This window comes from Prorops nasuta, unplaced genomic scaffold (assembly GCF_024137725.1).
Source record: "Prorops nasuta isolate Cenicafe-Biocafe unplaced genomic scaffold, Cenicafe_Pnas_1.2 PNAS00004, whole genome shotgun sequence".
NCBI lineage: Eukaryota > Metazoa > Arthropoda > Insecta > Hymenoptera > Bethylidae > Prorops > Prorops nasuta.
The window spans coordinates 395,858-414,811 of record NW_027116801.1 but is presented as its reverse complement, the minus strand read 5'-3'; the positions used below and the strand labels follow the sequence as shown (position 1 = coordinate 414,811).

Sequence of the window (18,954 nt, the reverse complement as noted above, 5' to 3'; positions counted from 1 at the left end):
TGCCGTTTTACAATAGATCTGATGATATAATGCGTATACATATTAAATCATGATTCGCTGACATTACATTTTCATCATAGCTCATAAACCGTCTTAATTTGTTACTTCTTCTGGATGATTCCTAGCAAGCTCTGCTTTAAATTAATTATGCAATATCTCATATCACGTGTGAAATATAGCGCATTTTTCATTTATAATAAATCCAAATAGGATTTATCCTTAACCTTGTGCAATACACTTAAATATCTCGGAAACAAGATATTCTTGAATTCTTTGGCTTCTTCATTATTTGCAGTGACTTCGATAAGTACTTTGATTCGATCTTCTATAATTTGTGCAATTGGACACCACGCCGGTCTCCCCCCTCCCTCCTTACATTATTTTTTTCCGCGTTCACCCGTGTCAAATAGCAAAACAATCAAGTAAAAGCTTTCGAAACATTACAATGTGCATTAGGGAAGAAATAATAAAGTGATTTACGTATTCCGAACTGCGATCGAGTTAACGAAAATATTAATTATGGTGAATTATAAAATTGTATGTGTGTGTGTGAGTGGTTCGATTGAAAAGAACGCGGTACTCGAGGATGAATTAATATGTGTATATTACCCAGAACGAAGACATCCGATTGGAAGAACGATACGCGGAGTGCCAGACGGGATGCGAATCGAGCCAAGTACTTTGACCTATTGATCTATATACATATTTCAAGTTCGTGCATGGAGAATGTTGCACGAAGAAGAGTAATATCTCTTTAGTCCCAAATCTTATTTATCAAAAATTCTTTTATCTGTGATACCCTATATATATATATATATATATATATATTAAAATCCCTAAAAATGCGTTTTAGAGTTATCGAAACACCCTTTATGTATGTGTATATATCACTGGAAAAGCTCCTTTCAATTATTCTATATAAAAAAAACTTTAAAGTTAATATTCTTATGCAATTGACAATATGGTCTGTTTTAAGTACGGTGCGAGTAAAAAGATGCTTATTATTGCCTGGGAATTCACTAAAAACTTCTCTCTCGCTGCAGATTTTTATTGTTAAATCCTGAATAAGGACTCGCGACAGACCCTGTGAAATTTGTAGCAAGCTTTTCTCCGAGCTTAAATGTACTTTAATGTTAGTTTTAAGATTGCTCGAAGGTTTTTGATGTTGTTTGGAGAATTTTTATGGGGAATGGTTAAAGTTTTTAAGACCAAGGGAGAGTGAGAATTGGTGGTTGAAGGAATTATGAGGAGGTCACTATAGATATATACGAAGAAGAGGGAAGATTCCATTATCGATGACCCTTGGAGGATTGGTTAAAGCTCGATTCGCGCCAGAGAGCTTTCACCACGGGAAATCACCAGGAGGGTTCGGCTCGGCAACAAATCGCGGTGATTGTGAAACGAGCGCGGGGATCGTTCCAAGTCACGCTTTTTCCTTGTTCTATGGAACTTTGGTAAACGTACGGGCCAAATCGAAACCAATTGAAACATCGACGATCGACGCGTGATCGGCCCGCTCTGCGACCTGCTCGAGTAACGAAACGAGCTTAAAGCTCGACACACGGCACACCCCTCTGTCGAGCTGACCAATAATTACGCCTCTTCCGTCCCTCCGATATCGCAAAGGTATCAGAAAACACCGTGTTGAAATCGGAATTCGCCCTGTGATAACTCATCTCACGTGTCATAGCACCAATTTATCCAACATTGTTTTACTGAATAAAATTTTCAACGAGGCTGAAAACATTTAGGAATTTACCAAGCAGCAGGAAAACTTTGAGTTCCTGAATTTTTTTTTTTTTTTATAATATAATGATATTTTAATTTGACTTGTAACACACACACTTTGTATTATTAATTGCAATGGAAAACATTAAAAATTGTTTTAATATATAGGGAAATATTTTTCTTCGATTTATTCTCCATCGATTACTATTAATATTTTTATGATTTTTCGACCATTACTTAATTTTTCGCTCGGTATAAAATAATCATTGATTGTTCACATTTCATTCTGTATATCACAATCTATAATCTCTGCAATTTTGGTTGTGTTCTATATTTTTATATATAAATACGAGCATAAAAATGGTTAAATCCTATGAGGCAATGCGTGTTAAAATATTTTTTGAAATCATATTTTGCAATGATTTCATCGTTTATACAGCATGTTTTCGACGCAGCGTTCCTTCGGTCAAAATTTCAAGTAAATTGCTGTAAAATCCCCCTACAGATCAATATATATTTTTATAAAAACACGCTGGCGAGCACCGTTAACTCATGCGGAAAAACTTTGAAAATTTTTAACCCTCTTTTCTCTTTAAAGCGTTTTCCAGATAAAACTTGGTCTTTCATCCTGCGAGACAGCTGAAGAGGATAATGAATTTTTTGAGGAAACGGTCCATTGTTTGGCGAAAGAATGATTTTGTTTGGACGTTTAAAAATGGGTAATATTTTCCCCGAGTGAGCCGAGCCAAGTTTGAGGCGTAAAAAGCCAGTATTGTGTTTCTTACAACGCATAATGTAGCTGCAGAGCGGCGCTGGACTTGATGGAAGTTTTATTTTGATTTTAGAAAAATTCTTATGCCGCGTGTAGTCTCCTGGGAGAGAAAAAAAGGGAAAAAAGAAAAAATTTAGCTGGGGCTTCCCTGCTAGTTTGTTTTTCTATGGCAAAACGCATAGTGGCTTCCGCGAAGCTGCATTCGCTCCTCTTTTCCTATGAAATTCTACTTGGCGCGCTAAACGTACTCTATTCCGGCTGAAATGCATCTCCATTAAGCAAAACTGGCACACTCGTTTTTCTAACGTTTCGAGAGTGTCCGAAATGTTTTCCGCGCGCGCGTTCCAACGACCCTATCCTTGCGAAATATCGTGCGAATATAATTCGCCTTAGCGGAGAATTCCGTAATTTTCCTCTTCGCCGCGCGGGCGTTTATTCCTCGCAGTCGTAGAAAGATTTCCAGTTGCAGTTTTTTAACGAGAATATTAGAAATTACTTGGCAGCACAGGTAAAAGGAGGTGTAAATCGAGAAGATCCGATGTAACATTTTCCACGTTGATTATGCATTTCCTAATTTATCTCCGCTCATGGTCGACGAGTATAAACATTTCGCCTTCTCTGAAATACGGAAAAGCGAGGCGGCTTTTTTCTTTCCAGAAGGCTTAGTTTTATCTCGACGACAACTGGGACGGAATTAACACGCTTTAGCTCGAGTACCTGTTACTTTACTTCCTATGCAAACATGTGCATTAACAAGAGAGAATAATCTTTGATAAAAATAAGCTTTTAATTGGATATTAGAATGAAAATCCTTAATTTTATCCTCTCTACTCTCTTTTAATCGATCAATCTTGCCTGAAATCTGTAATTTCCCCTAAATAGTATCGGAAATAGGACGCACTTAGAGGGAGATGCTTATCGTATATAGGCCGCGCGGTTTATCAGCCCTGAGGGCTGCTTTTTTCACGGGAAGTCAAAGAAAAAATACCGGTCGAGGCAAATTAATCTCCACTACTAAAAATTTAGTCTATCAACTTGTAAAATAAATCTTCTCACAACATTTTTTTTACTTTCCCGACCTTTCCATTCTTCCGTTTACTCCAGCGAATTCTGCCAATTTTCCACAAAGTGAAAAGCTTAAGAATCTCTGAGAAAATTCCAGAAACTCTTTTCACTCGTCTATATGTATAATATATATAGAGATTCGACCATTTTACTTTTCACTCATCGGGTCACTCTGTCGAATTGTTCACACGCATAAAACTCGTACATCCATCTGTGGTTTTTGGGCGTTGGTAAGGTGAAATTGGAAGAGGAAATTACCGGAGTGTTTCATCTCCGGAGTAATGAGAGTGAAAATAAGGAGTGCCCAATCCGGATTCAAAACACGACGCCATATTTACTACCAGCATTCGCGCAGTTGTTTCATCTCCGCTCTTCTCCAACTTTGGTTAGTCTGCGAGTGGGATGGGATTTGGTATTGGCGTGCTGGTGTTGGTGTGTAACGGCACCCACTGGCGTCAACATGTGTGCGCCAGTGTTTTTCTCACTCTCGTTCTCTCTTTGTTCCTCTGCCTATACATCTCCTTACTTTATCGTCTCCGTCTCTCTTGCTCTTTATCTGTGTGAATCACCATATCTCTATCCTTATCCAATGTACACATCTTTTTATTTCATCGTCCACATCCATCTCTGTTTATCTTTTGTCACTCTGTTTCTCTATTTATCTTACTATTTTCCTCTCCCAGCGTCGCTATTGTTTTCACTCTCTCTCTCTCTCTCTCTTCTTATAGATTTGTCTCCATATCTCCCTATTACATCGTTTCTCCGTCTCTGATGTTTCTCTTCGACACTCCACAATTTCCTCTTCCTCCCACAATTCCCTCTCTCACTCTCTCCCACTCTCTCTGCACGTGTTGCCTACTGACAGAGCTGAATCATGCGAGGCACAAACTGCACTTGCACTGCTCTGCCTTCTTGTCTCGCGCCACGGAGAAATCATATTTTACGCCCATAATTCCCCACAGATCCCGTTCGCGTTCACGCTCGATCGCAATATCAGGTTTCCCTCTACAATAATTTACACTCAGCGCCACCTTCTCGTTTCATTTATTCATTAAGATTCATTCCTCCGTTTCTTAGTTCATATTCCACGCTTCGTTTTCTCCCAACTTTACGATCTCTACCGAGTTTTATTCTCACTATGCACGCTAGGGACTTTTCTTTTTCCTTGATACTTCTTCCTTACTTGCTTTCTCAGTTCTTTCTCTGACGCGAGTCTGTTGCTCCGCGAGATTCCCCCCTCCCCCCCCCCTTCTACAGCGTTCTTTTTCTTAAACCTAACCTCTTATTCCCCCGCCTTGCTTCGCCAAGATCCGCACTGCGCACTACGGTGACGACTCTTTACCGCACATTTACACAGTCTCCTTGAGCATTAATTTATACTTCGCATTATAAGTGAGATTTATTTATCCATTATCTGCAGGATTTATTAACACGCCCTTATACGCACTTCCATTAATTTACGTCAATCGTTCCTATTGGCTGGGTACGTGTGCCGCTAGAGGGGGCTGAATTTCTTGACACGATTGAATTGAATCGAATCCCGATAGCATTCACAGAGATTTGCAGCGAGGGACACAAGGTCAAAAGTGCCCAATTATTGGTAAATTAGCGTGGCAAATCCTTTATGCCTGGCTCTCTATCTACCCATCTGCTTTTTTCAGCGTCCCCTTTTCACAATTCCTTCAACCGTGCACCGTGCACCGTGCAATTTATCTTAGAGGAAAACGAAATTAAAATTTTCCAATCCCTGTACGTTTCTTCGATTTATCCAGTATTTTCCTTTTAAGAGAAGAATGTGCGTTTGAATGACATCACAATTAACGGTATACTAGACGATAATAACTTGTGCAAATCGATAAATCCATTCATGAAAATGAACGACTAACTCGATAAACTTGGTATAAATTATAATGATTGTAAAATCTTCAGTCTCGTACGATTGACCGCATCAACACTGAAGCTATTATTTACCGGTGAAACGATCATATTTAAATGTAAACAAGCATGTAAAAGAAATCATTCTTGGCGTAGATTTCTTGTTAATATCGCAAATCCATGTGTTTGTTTACCCACGCTCCCATCGAACAATTAATTCACCAATTTACAAATTAATTACCCAAACGGTAATAACGGCGCGCACTTTGGTACAGGAATGCACTTCGGTTAATTGCCAGGAAAGATAAATATAGCATTAGTAATAATTAATTGATTGCAGTAATGCTCGGAAAAAGAGGCGAGTAAGCGAGAATCGCAAAATTCTATCATGTGTTGGGGGAATAAGAAAAACATAGAAAAGATAGAAAAAAAAGTGTAAACAAGTCAGTGTTCGCGTGCGTGTTTGACATAAGTGGATGGGACTTGCGTGAAGTTGGCGCACAGCTGACAGAATTCGGTAACAAAGTGTCTATTTGTTTGGGCGGTTTTTGTTCGTGCGAGCGTGCCACAGGGTGTGCGTTATCGTTGCTTTTCTACCGGTGTGAGTTGGACTCTATCGTATTGGTGAATCCACGCCTGCCTTTCCAGTCCCCATTCCTCATGTTCATGTGTGCGTGTTCAGCCAAACGCTCCACCGCAGCTTGATTGCCTACACATGTGCAATGCACGAATCGCAGAACCCTTTACTTGAATCCTGACTAAAAAAATAAAGCACATTTTCGTGTTACACTCTTCTACTACACGCAACGGGATTCTAACGGATTGCCAGATGGAATTTTTAGATTTTTCACAAAAGGCTCTGTATTACATATACGAGACAAAAATTTCACATGTACGATAATAATGTTGAAAGTTATAAGACCGAGGAGAAGGAAAGCTTGTAAGATAAATGTAACAAGGTGTGTATTGTTTTACGGAATTTTTTCCGTGGGACTTTAATTTCCAAAAAAGTTGTAAGTGAGGAAAGTTTAATATACAACGGATAATAGATAGGCGAGACGTTTTGTGAATGGCGAGCGTTGGTTGGACGAACGTGAGGTTATTACGGGCAAAGTAGTGGGAGAAGACACGTGAGTGCAGAGCGACTTTGCGCCACCTACGTGAAATACAGGGAAGCTTCCGGACAGATTGTATTTTGTAGCACCGAGGGGGCTGGTCAACTGGACTGGCGTAATGTTTCTATTACGAACGGTCGAGCGCACTTGCGGAAACGCAAATGGCCAAGGGAACACGCGAATGAAAATATATACACTATAAACAGTCCGCGAGAGAGGCCTGCGCTATAACGAGGACTCGCGTCACTCGCGATACTTGTTATTCAAAGTCGATGATTGACCCACTAAACACTTCAACTCTATCACGCTAATACCCAAATTTACCTATAAACATCCACTAATTCATTTTTAAGTTCGCTCTTGATAATTCACTCCATTTCATCCAGGTTATTCTTTAATCTTCTATTTCAGCTTTTTATTTCACACTTCAAGCTATTATTACTCATAACGACTTATCTCTTCCTTCTTTAGGTTATGTTCCTCCTTTACCGCTTCATCTCATATTTTTTAAGTTTATGCTCATAACCTACCTCTTCCTCATTGTTTTATTCTCTATCATTTTTAATCACTTTTAATTATATTTTTAAGGCTATGTTTTGCGAAAATTTGACCATTCTCAGAAAAACATTCCTAAACCTTTCCATAATCCTATTTGATACATTGCCAAATTTCAAGAATATTTCCACGCCCACTTTTCTTCAGAAATATATACAAGTGTTCAATAGGTTTTAAGATACGGCTATTCTATCCAAAGGCAACAGTCGTTTGTTGGTTCCTTTCCGACAGATCAATCCGATGAGAGCCCCTGGTCAGTCGTTAATTCTCAACTTCTCAAGCAAGGTAGGTTAGGTAGGTAGAGCCGGTGTCTTCTTCTAGGTTCCTATCTCTCGGCTGCTGATGCTGCTGCTGCTGCATCCTCGCAATATCCATCGTTGGAAAACGGTACACGAGACTTCTCTAGTTTTATTTCCAAGCAAAATCCCCGTGAGGCGTGACTAATAAAGGCTCGGCGGGAGTTTAAATGGCCGGCGTAGAAGTGGCGGCGGCAAATGGTGGCTACCGGCAGTTTTTTGCGCGTGGGAAGATGGCGCTGCTACTACGAACGAACGAGTTCGTCGAACTTTGTACACACGGAGGAGGATTTAGTGGTAATACGCGAGTAACGAAAGCGAATGTAGGAGAGGAGAGAAGTAGAAAGTTTTCAATCCAAGAGAGGTTGAAAACGCCGACTAATAAGAAGCGAGGTCGGCCGTGCCGTTAGAATAATGCGGCAGTGTTATCGAGGGCTTAAACACGTCACGTAAACACTGCATGTGTTCTGTCTGCATCGTTTGACTGCCTAGAAAAAAATAATACGAGACGGGAGAGTGACATTGTACTCCAAATCTTATTTATCGTGAAAAATGTCTGTGTGTATATGAGGCACGTAGAAAAGTAATGGCTCAACTTTGGTCATATAGGTTAATAATAATTGATCGTCAAATCTCCAATATGGCCGACGAGGCCGATCCAATATGACATCGATTGCCATTCTCCGTGTCCTAGCACCCGGGAAACGAACGGCAATCATTTTACACAGCAGCCATTTTTCGCAAAGTGACTTTTCGAAAGTGGTTTTTTCGATAGCAAGCGAGGATTAAGCTATTTGGAGAATCCATTGGCGCAGGTTGCGGGTGGTCGAAGAATGGTGGGCTTAAGCAGATCGTCGATGGAAAATAAATTCACTAGGAGCCCCCTCGGCGCCTATTCGTATTCTATAAAGCCCTATAATTCTATATCCGCGGATGGACCCCGATAAAAGTTTGGTATACACGCACGGTTGAATTTCTCGTCGCCTGAAAGCACCAAAGTCCATTAACATCTTTCTACCTTAAAGCAATCTTGGCGGAAAGTCACAAAAACTTTATCGCATAAATTAATTCCAAAAAATCTACATTCTCTTTACATAAAGTCGTATAGTGGCGGTTAATTCTGAATTTGAAAGATCACTGAATTTTTTAACTCGGCAAGGAAATACAAAAATTTCTTACGCGGACCATTAGACATTGAAATAATGAGGCTAATATAATGAATAATATTAAAGGTTATAGATAAAATAATAATACAATTCTATATGTCGCCGTTAAAGAGAAATCCTATATGGAAAGTTTTTTCTGGAATATTCTTGTCGCAATGCTGATCGTGACTCTTAGATTAGAATTACGAAACTCAAAATAGTTCATCCAATAAGGCGACTAACGTTAAATTTAAGAGTTTTTAATTGATTTACCTAAATCAGGGTAGATTTAAGAAATAGAACAAAAATACTAACTCTGAATAAAAGTGAAAAAGCTATTGCCTTAATTTGGAACAACTTCCCATATAGCACACTTGACTAAAAGTTGTCCTATAGATATCTTTAAGTCATTTGGTGCTCTATAGGTTTCCTATTTTATTCATAATCAAAAGTAAAATAATTCCATTTTATAAATATTCAATCTTTTATCGAAAAAATTATTAAGAATACCGCGAAAAGTATATAAAATGTAATACAATAAATAGAGAATACGTAAGAGAAAGGAACAGATCGTTAACTTGCATAGGAAAAACCAGCTAGTTACTTTCTTAAAACAATGAGATCTTCTGACTTTATTTGTTTGTAACAAGCATGTTTGTTAGCAAATAAGTAACGTATTTTTTTTAAGACTTGTATAACTTGATTATTTAAGAGTCTAAAAAGTAATTTATGCACATAGCAGCTGTCAATGTTGAATTAGGAATATAGAAAATACTGAAGATAAACAAGTATAACACGTATATCTAACGCTGGCCCTGAAAGGGTTAAAAAAAAGCAGAGTATATATCCGGGAATAAAAAGAGGAGATGGCAATAAGTTAACCTAGGACATGCAGTATGGGTCAGACCCGAAAGAGAAACAAAGAGACGAGACGAGACGCAGCGCGACGCGACGCGAGGGACAGAGAATAGCTAGCGTGAGTGGCGTTAGTTATCCGGACACTCTGGTTTTGTTTTCTGCATTAGCCCGAGGGGTATAAAGAAGATAAGGATTCCGTGGCAGAATTGGTACAGTAAAGTTTTTATTTTGATTCTTTTGGCCCCGAAAGCTCAGCACTGGCTCGAGGTCTCCTCGACTCGTCCGCAAATGACCGAAGCGGAGCATATTTTGAAACTCGGTGCAAAATGGATTTGTCTATTATCGCCGAGGAAATCTAAAGCTTAGAAACTTTGAAAGAGGCTCTCTCGGATCGAGTATAATCCAAATACGATTCGATCTCCCCCGGGAAGTACACCACAGTAAAATCTGTGGTAATTGGATAGAGGATGATTCAGGTGGTAAAATGGAATTACTGCTGGATGAGCCTGTTGAAATGGCTGTAGCTGCAAGTGGTTGTATTACCACTCATAGTTGAGGGAACTCTCTATCGAAGGTTATAACGGTGAAAAGAATGGGAAAAAATTGCATAAAAACCGCAAGAAAATGGAGCAAGAAGAGAGAGAGAGAGACATTAAACGGTATAAGAAAATCGAAGGAAGGAGGAAGGACGGGATAGTTTGGCAGGGGATCCCGTGGGACGTTTGAATTAAATTGGTCGTGAAGGAGCATTGGCGAAGGCAAAAAGGTGAAGGTGAGCGTAGCAAAAGATGTAAGAAAAGCAGGTGAGCTAAAGGGAAAATATAGCTGGGGTACAAAGAGCGAGTGGGACGCGCGCGTGAGTTGAAGTGAGAAAGAGAGGAAGACAAGTCGAGGAAGATTAGGCCAGATAAAGCGAGTACAGCGGAGTCACGAAGGAGCAAATGGTCGAACAAGAGAGCCAAGGTAGCGAAGAGTCGAAGGAGAGACGCGGTTGAGGCCCGGCGAGGCGAGCTCAGAAACGACCGGATAAAACAAACTGAGCAGGGAGAAGTCACGAAGCAAACGTGAAAACAGAGTGAAGCTATTGGAGAGGGAATTGATGACATGGCAAAACACGTGAGAAAATCAAGCAGTACGGTACATAAGAGGGAGCAAAAAGAAAAGGAACCTATAGCTACATGTATAGGTACATATATATATATATATAAGAGGAGAATACAGCGTAGCATAAACAACGGATCAAAAACAAAGGATGCTGGAGTAAATGTCTGAGCTTACAATGTCGATAGGATAGCATTATATAGGAGGAAAATGAGTGAAGCTGCGCGGAGAAACAGAAGGGGGAGGAATCGCTATAAAAGAGGCTACTAATGGTTCGAGATAATATCTATAAAGGTAGATACAGGCTAAAGATTAAATTGAGAGAGGAAAAGACCAGAGGAAGAAACAATGACGAGTCGAGGCAAGGAAATGTCGAGGTTCGAGGGTTTTCAGAGGTTCGAAAGGAAAAACCAGGGTGATGGAGAAGGAGGAAGCAAGAGAAGGAAAGTGTGAGCGATGGTCAAAGGTGGAATGAGTGATAAGGGATACGAGTCTCTTCGTAAATCTGCCGAGGTACCTAACCTAACCCCTCTGCATCGAGCAACGTTACGACCTCATAGCCCTATTGCATCCGTGCAAAGATGTAGTGACTTCGACGCTAACACCAGCACGACCAACGTGGTCTCTCTCTCTCTCTCTCTCTCTCTCTCTCTCTGTAATCGTGGACAGAGGATTCCCCGTCTAATTGCTCGAAGCGTAATGGCCGCGCAGCTATATCTTCCACTGCAGTATGTTTCACACATGGCCTGCAATGATCTGGAGAGGAAACTCGAAGAACGCCTGGAGAAAAGTGTAGATTAACGCCGGACAACTTACAAGCCTTATCGCGTTACCCATCGTAAAAATCGATGTAGCAGAGTTGTAAAAATTAATATGAATCTTATCTGATTTTCAGCTCGGTGCTTCCGAAGCAATAAAACCATTTTGGATTGTGGCAAGTTCAGAAACTGCTAGTGTAATAAGGGGACTGCTATATTTAGAGATTTACCGGAGGAAGGAGCTGCGGCTAAGTGGAAAGTTAGGTGAATTGCATATCGTGGAGTGGTGTAACTAGGGTTGATCCTGCAAACAGTTGGCCGGAGATGCTAGTCGTTGACGCAAAACGTTATCGCTGTTGGAACGCATTGGGAAGAGAAACGAGTGGAGACACAGCTAAAGTACGAATGACATGCTGAAGGAAAAAGAGTAACTTTTTGTGCTTTGTATGGTGTGTTCCAGGACTAGAAGAGGTCACGTGAGTTCAGGAAGACTTCTCTGATCGATCCCTTTACCATTCTTGATCATTCCAATGATATTATTGTACAAGTGAAATAGGACTTTATAAAGAATATCTTTCTTGTCAGGTTTTCAAGCAACACTCCCAACAGAGAGAAAGGTATGTATATCAGCTTTATGGAATTTACATGCATAAATTTGTGCGAATGCTTGAAATTCTAGATTTTTAGGAACATTGATTGTCGCGAGGGGTAAAAAGGACAGAGGTAAAGTTTGTAGGGCGTCACTATGGTGACTGGAAAGCTGTGCGAAGCATTCACCATTTTCGCTGGTTCCAACTGTGCCGTAGCAACACCATTCCAATTCGACGGTACAATCCAAATCCAGCCCTTAGCAAAGAAGAGGCTGAGTCAGGACTAGCTGCTCTCTACCCCTTGTTGTCACCCAGTTTAATCTCCAGCCACTCTTGAACCACCACCGCCATATACACTGCATTCTGCACGTACGCCTTTGCTATATATATATATAGCTTCTAGCATATCGTACAGCGACTGACCCAAACGCAATCGCTACAAACAAATTCTGTCGTTTCACCGGAAGTCAATTTCTAGATTTCATATATATCACCAATGCAATTTTGGTCAAAAGATTGTTTATCAAATGTTGTAATCTTACTAAGAATAAACCTTACCGAAACTCTTGGCTCTCATTATTTTCCCATTTTCATCCCCGTTTCTAATAAATCTGCCCAATACTCTTGACTAGCGAACTTGAGGAAAACCTTGGCATTTTGCAGCCGTTAATTCGCCTTATCTGACAATTATATCGACAAAAAGGTTCAATTTACGACTGACTGCATCCTGCTGGTCTTTAAATGTATTTAAATCCAGTCTATTCGTGGCCCAGATTGCTCAACGCGGAGTTCGATAAATTTCGAATTCGTGGGGGAGCTGGGGAAACTTATCGAAAAGTAGACACAAATTCCGTCAAACTTTTCAAGGATACTGACGCAGCAAGCGGCGCGTATACATATATATATATATATATATATATATATATGTACACACAGTTATCGGCTAGACCGTTATTATTATTATTATCTTTTCGTCGTGTCGAGAAAAAAGGGACTATTTTTTTGGGATAAAAGTTTTGCGCTATTGCGTTTTGCGATAGTACACGTTGAGTTTGTGAATTTATAGGCTAGGATGTTCGTTGGATTCTTTAACTGTTATTGCGAATGGCCGGTGATTCGATCGGGCATCGAAAAACGTTTACAAGCATCGATTGCAGCGGCCACTCGCTGATCCCGTTGACTGCTTTCTAGACCGTTGGTGTTTGCATCTAACGGCTGTCGGCCCCAACTCTCAATCGGAGATCGAAATAATTGCTCGCTTTCCCATGGGCCACTCTCAATAAAACTTTTCATCTCTCTGCTTATATTCGACCACGATGAAAAGCCCCTGTTCCTCCTGACACCGATAGAAACCAGCCATTTCCCCAAATCTCACATTACGATATTTAAATTACCTCTAACATACTTTTTTCGCCATTTGAGAACAGCCAACAATATCACCGAATAATAATACACGAGCTATTCTCATCCCAACAGAAATATAATAATTCATTCTTTACGGTCGAGCTGAACCGTTTTAGTAATAATACTTTCTCCAATAAAACAATGGAGAGTTGGAGGAAATTCTCAAATATTTATAAGCAGATGAAAATGTAAACTGTACATCCAACTGATTTATTAAGATGGGAATTCAATATATTTAGTTGATTTACAATTTTATCACGTCCCAGTATCGAGATTCTTCGACCGTTATGAGGGAGTCAATAAATTACTTAATTCCAAAACTCCAACATCACAGAAAAAAAAACTATCTTTATTTAATTGCAAGAAACGTGGAAGAAATAATTGAATTGTATTTGAATATAAAGTGACAAATAAACTATCGATAAATCAACATGCCTTAATTTTATCTAAGAATAAATTAAACTGCAAAGTACATATTCGCTGTAACAATAATTTACAAGGTCTAATGAAATTCATCGTTAATGTTAATACGACATTAGCGAACGGAGCGATAATTTATAAGTTTACGCAAGTTTGAATCTCGTGGCTAACGATAATAGTGCGATGATTTTATTGTCGTAGAGAGAGAGAGAGAGAGAGTGAGTGATAATTTGCAACGGTAGGTATATATAGTATAGTGTGTGTTGGTGGAACGATAATAAATAATAGATAGACATTAATGGAGAAGAGAAAGGATGAATTTAGCGAGGGTTAGGTAGGTTGGTAGGCATCGATGCGAGAATGAATAAAAGCTCTTTTCGTCGACCTATATCTGGCCGCAATCCAGCCTGTCACGCAACGGCGCACTTTGCATGCGGAGCTGCCTGCCGGATCGAATAATCGAAAAGAGCATTTCACGTTTCCATCTCCCCGCAGCCGAACCTCCAAAGCGTACCAAATACCTAGCCAAACCTCCAAACCTCCGTGAAAACCCTGAAAAATCACATATATGCATCGATCCGTTCAATTACCGATTAATCATCTAGCCTTTACAATTAAACTCCTTATCGATATATTAATACTCCCTGTTGCGGTCCTGTCGTTCCATTCGTTTCATTTCAGTTTTCATTGCAATGGTATAATAACGAATCGGAGATCGCGCGCCTTGACTTTTTCCTCATACATTTCAACACTCGAAGAGAGAGAATCTGCACCGAAACAGGCCATGCAAACCAATTTCGAGTCGAGGAGAGTCGCGGCTACCAAAAATAAACGTCGATATCTCTCGACAGGTTCCCCTCAAATATTTCCTTTTTCCCATAGAAATCCGAGTTTCGTTGTACATCGTTCAATGTGGATCCGTTTTACGCTAGCCTCTATACTTTACCACCTATATATATATATATATATATATATATATATATATACCATTGGATAAGAAGCAGCGGTGAAATATCGCGCCGATATTTCCACTTTAACTTGCAATTTCCCGAGGATCCAAATATAACTGTCTCTTTTCAAATTTAACTGACAGAAAAGAGCACCAGAGATAATTGTTAACTACGACGTAACATTTGTCAAAAACATTTTGTAAAACGAGTCGAGCACGAAATATTCGAATAAAATCGTTTAAGGATCTTTGTAAAACTGTGTCCATGTGTGGATTCGTTGACTTTTTTACCCCTAAAGAGGAAACCTATATATATATATATATATATATATATAGGGAAGGGGAAGGGGAGGGGCATTTTCACGGGAGGATTTCATTAATCTCCGGCTGTGTCGGATTGTCCCGCGCGTCTGCAGGTTGAAGGGAGGCAATTTTTGAGGGGTAAAATTTACGTGGATCATCAGTGGCTGCTGCTGGCTAGAATGAAATTAGTTTCGTTTTGGGGATGAATTGGGTAGCTAGAGGGGTTGCAGGGGGCTGGGGAGTTGTACGTTCATCGCCTTAGCGCTATTCCAGGTCTGATTTATATGCCGGATTATCGATTCCCCTCGTAACGCGCACCCCTGCCAATGGGGAACGTTCGAATTATGAGAAACTTCAACCCCCATTGCACCTCCCTCCTATGGATTCCGCTGCGTTTCGCGCGTGTCTGTGTCAGTGAGTGTTTTATCGGTGCCAGGGTGGACCCACACAGAGAAGGGACTCAACAGGGTGGAGATTATTGGGGTCCTAGATTCGAAATTGACGCTTCACTTCAGTGAGCACACATTTTCTAATGAGCACATTTATTTCATCCACCTCCACCCCCACTATTCGTAGCTCCTGGCAAATTTACCCGACCTATCAAACCCATTTCACCCATACACGCATTCTGACTCTCTGTAATACCCGATCGCTCCAACATTTTCCACGACAAATTAATTCTGGTTTTTTTATAACATTTTTTTTTTCTCTATAAACCATGCATATATATACGATCCATTAATATACGTTGGAGAGTTTTTAAAGTTTTTCCACATAGTTCATCATTGATATACTAAAAGGTGTTCTCAATATAATGTTCGCGTGTCAATTATTAGTGTTCATTCTGTACAGGATACAGATAGTTTATAACTATTTTCATGTAAGAATATTACTCAATTTTACAACGGTGCAAATTAGCTGTGGTAGGAAATACGATTTACACAATTTCACAAGGTTGAGAGAAGAGATTTATCCGAATTAAATATTTTATCCGCGAGAGGAATTTAGTCGTGCGACGTTAATGGGTCCAATATTTAAGTAGTCCGTGGATCTCGCAGTTTGCTCGGGATAAACACGCGATCCCTCTAGTTTAACTCTAGGCGTCCAAACCGTATTGATGGGCCAGATAAGCGTTTCGTAATATAACAACAATAAGAATAATGATGGAGAAAGCAGAGTTATAACACTTACCGCAAGAGTTTGTCAATCGCGAATCCATCTTAATGATTCACAAGTGTGACACGGTTCTTTCTCACCGTCGAGTAAAACTGCTCCTAAAAATTTCAGGGATCGTCTCGTTAAGGCCAGACGAGTCCAATGACTCGATAATGATTGGAGTTTCTTTTCGAGAAAGGACAATCGACCATCGGCTTAATGATTCAGAATCAAAGACAGAAGTGGAATCACAAATTGATGCCCGCGCGTGCTACACTGGACTGGAGACGCTAAACGATCGTAAATGAGACTCTACTGAAATTTATGCGATATGGGTCAAGTGTCGAGGGCGAGATTAAGGTTACAAGACCGACAAAACTGCTTTGTCCAGCCTAATCGTTGACCCTGCAACACGGTTATCGAGATCCACTCTCGAAAAACAAATTTCTCACTCTGCTATTACTTTTCTCCAAGGACTATAGTTCTAACGACAATTTTACTATAATCTCTATAGAGATTCAACATTCAAAATCATTCAACGTTATTATACCATTAAAAAAAAAAATATTATATCAATAATAACAATGGTCAGTGAAATGTACAACAACTCGAGTTTAACGATTGATGGAAGATTTTCGCGAATGATTGGAAGCAGGGCTGTTGGAGAATGCGATATGATAAGAATATTTGTTTGTTTTCTTGATCAGTGACGAGAGATCGCGCAACGAGGAATCTTTCCTCTTACCCGTGTGTTCTCGAATATATGCCGGACAGTGAAAGTGGCCTGTTCTTTTTCACTCGGTTATACCGAGAACTGTTGTAAAATAAGTTGAAATAAGGCAAGCATGTGTTTTGTCGCTCCAACTCATCGCATTAATGGACGGAGAGAAAAGGACAAGGCTATAGGTAATGATTCAAACTCGCGTCGTAGCGACTCTATGGATATCACGGCTTCATTTGGCGGATTGAAGCAGCGTCAGCTGTTTCTTGGTATTGGTGGATCGCGCAATGAACGCCTACTTTATATATTCAAGTAGAAAAAACAGCTCCACGGACGTTTCAGGTTCTGCCACCCACGCGCCTCAATGAATTTCAGATTGACGCAAGCAAAATGGGAAGAGCGAAGACGTCGCGTGATAAATAAGAGAAAACCGTCTTAAGCTCTTTGGATAATCGATACCCTCCCCCCCTTCCCATTCTATTTCCGTACGAAAAAATGTCTACTCGCGTCAGATGCTTAGTGAATTCTTCGCTTTCTTCGATGATGAGACACGCCTCTCTCCGGAGTCTACACCATTCGACGACTATCGCTGTTCGAAGATTGAATTTCTTCTAGCATGCGCGCCCTCAATTATAATATCTAAAAATATTCTATATAATCGTTGATTAACCTATATTATTACCGTATGCAAGCTCGTCGCGAGACTCTGTCTAGTTTCCCGATAAAATCGTTTCATAGCCTAATCTTGCATTAATCTATTTTGCATTTCTACATGAAAATATTATTATTCCCTGTTGGACTATGATAATCTTTCATCGAACTGTTATAACGGTCTATTAAGTTGGTATAATCGTCGCGCTTAAATTATTATAATCTCTCTTAGACTGTTATATATAATTGTCCGTTGGACCATAATGTAGTCAGAGTTGGCGCGGCGTCTCGCGCGCAAGTTAAATTTCCAGAAGGAACGACGACACATTATAATGACGAGCTGATCCGTTAATTGCCCCGGGAATCCCGGAAGCAGAGGAGGAGGCTGTTAATTGCACGGCAATGGAAGAACAAAACTGCTCTCTAATCATAAACGTTGGATGCAAAACCATTCGGTTGCCGTGCAATTAGCCACCGCGTAACGTGTCACGCGCGGCTTATTAGAAAAATAACAGAGGGCCTTCTTCTTGCGTATACATGCACTCGATGAAGCTCTCCGATGGGAGCGTTCAATTACGTCAACTAATCTCTTATATATATATATATACTCTAGCTGCTACCATTCATTAAACAACTATTCTTCCAATCTTAAGTGGAAAATTATAAGAGAATGCGCTTGATACTGAAATAATTGACTGATTGGAAATTAAACGTTCGTTAGTGATTGTACGCAATTCACAGCTGATTAAATATAGCCAAGTATAATAATGACAATTCATGAATGAACGATTCAACTAAATGGGGGAGGATGAGGGAAACAAGAATCGTGCGAGAGACGATAGTTGGAGTGTTTTATTATTTTACGATTATATTAACTGTTATGCTTGTGTCGATGATGCAGTGTGTTTCGGTAAAACGGTGAACATTGCGGATGTCTGCAGAGCTAGCAATGTGGGAAAGATGCGTCCACTCCCCGTTTCGCTTCCTCGTGCGAGACTGCATGCCACCCTCATCCCCACGCGTTGCTCTCCACTTTTTCTCCACCCCCTCCATTATATACTTTTTCACCGAGCAAAGATGTTCATTTGGCGTAAATATAGCTCTGTGCTCGTATTTACGATTCAACATACATGCCCGTGCGTGCCCTAACACACGGAGAATCGAGAAACAAGTTCATTTCAAAGTTACGTGAGAAACAACAATAAAGCTTGAAATACACGTTAGCACCAGCTACCAACCGCGCGCGTTTTATAGACTTTCGACATTTACTTTACGGCAATTTTATCCAGTCCAATCGTTTTTGCCTCTATTTTATCACTGTCGAACATTCGCCAATTGGATTTTTCATCCATATAATTTATTCCATGCACGCTTCCATGCGAGCATTTCTAAACGCAGGCACTATCTTTGCTGGTAAAATTGCAGGTATAGGATCTCTTGCCAGTTGGTAAAAAGATAAATGGGAAAAAACTTGTGTATTTTGTAAACTGATA

General features: G+C 40.0%; 1 protein-coding gene across 6 annotated transcripts in view; it reads right to left on the bottom strand.

Annotated features, from left to right (window-relative positions):
* LOC136772345 (uncharacterized) overlaps positions 1 to 18,954 on the bottom strand; it is a 140,579-nt gene that overhangs the window by 68,511 nt on the left and 53,114 nt on the right. Inside the window, exon 1 of one of the 6 annotated variants that reach the window (XM_066725257.1) lies at positions 16,126 to 16,273. The exons of the other annotated variants lie outside the window; for them this stretch is intronic. The gene's annotated coding sequence lies outside the window, so the exon portion shown is untranslated. Of the gene's footprint in view, positions 1 to 16,125; positions 16,274 to 18,954 lie in introns of those variants that run through there. 6 annotated transcript variants of the gene reach the window in all.